Below are 797 nucleotides of genomic sequence, written 5' to 3' on the forward strand. Positions count from 1 at the left end.
ATATATATATATATATAAATTTATCTTTAAATAATTATATGATTTATAGCCAATCAAATTTCTTTCATATTCATTTAACTGATTATGGAATCACGCTTCTTGTAATTCATAGATTTTTCTTGAAAAATCAACATAATCCATAAAAAAAAAGTGATGTCCATCTTATGTTTAACCAATTTATTTCAACAAACCATTTACTTGGTAAAACCCGCTCTATTCATTTGTCTCTGATCCCATAACTGAGGAGGAAATTTTATGCCCCTTGTTGACCTCATTTTTAGTGAGGTCTAGTCTTCCTCTTAGGGTTTAGGATCTAGCCTTAGGGATCTCCCTTTGACTATCTTAGAACCTTAGAAGTGGTGCCCGCCTCGTTTTAATTCGACCTATTTCCGTCCTCTTTTGTGGTTCCAAGTGTGTGGTATCGACTTCTAGCATTTAGAAGGGTGAAACCAACATGAGGAAACCCAAAAGGGATCCCTATAGGACCTTTTTGAGCCTTAGGGTGGCCTTCTGCACAATTCGCCCCCCCGCGCGCACAAACTTCGCAATTCGGAGAGCCAACACGTCCGATCGCCATAATTCACATCGCTTGCACTGTTACCCGTCGAAGACTCGAATGAAATTTTTGAAACAATCGATCGCGGGTCAATATTTTTGTGAAATTTGAATTTCGACGCGTTTTTGACCCGACCGTCGACGACGTCGTCCGAGCGACCCCGGATGACGAAACGGACTGCGCCAGCGCGTCCGGAACGTCAATTTTGCCTAGGGAGGACACCTATTTTGTCGCATCGTCG

The 797-nt window shown here is 41.5% G+C and overlaps 1 protein-coding gene across 2 annotated transcripts in view; it reads left to right on the forward strand.

The window, feature by feature from the left end:
• Positions 1-797, forward strand: part of LOC110036438 (probable alpha-amylase 2) — a gene marked incomplete at its 3' end in the record, with an annotated part of 90,230 nt that overhangs the window by 24,651 nt on the left and 64,782 nt on the right.

The sequence above is a fragment of the Phalaenopsis equestris genome, unplaced genomic scaffold, assembly GCF_001263595.1.
Source record: "Phalaenopsis equestris unplaced genomic scaffold, ASM126359v1 Scaffold206503, whole genome shotgun sequence".
Taxonomy (NCBI): domain Eukaryota; kingdom Viridiplantae; phylum Streptophyta; class Magnoliopsida; order Asparagales; family Orchidaceae; genus Phalaenopsis; species Phalaenopsis equestris.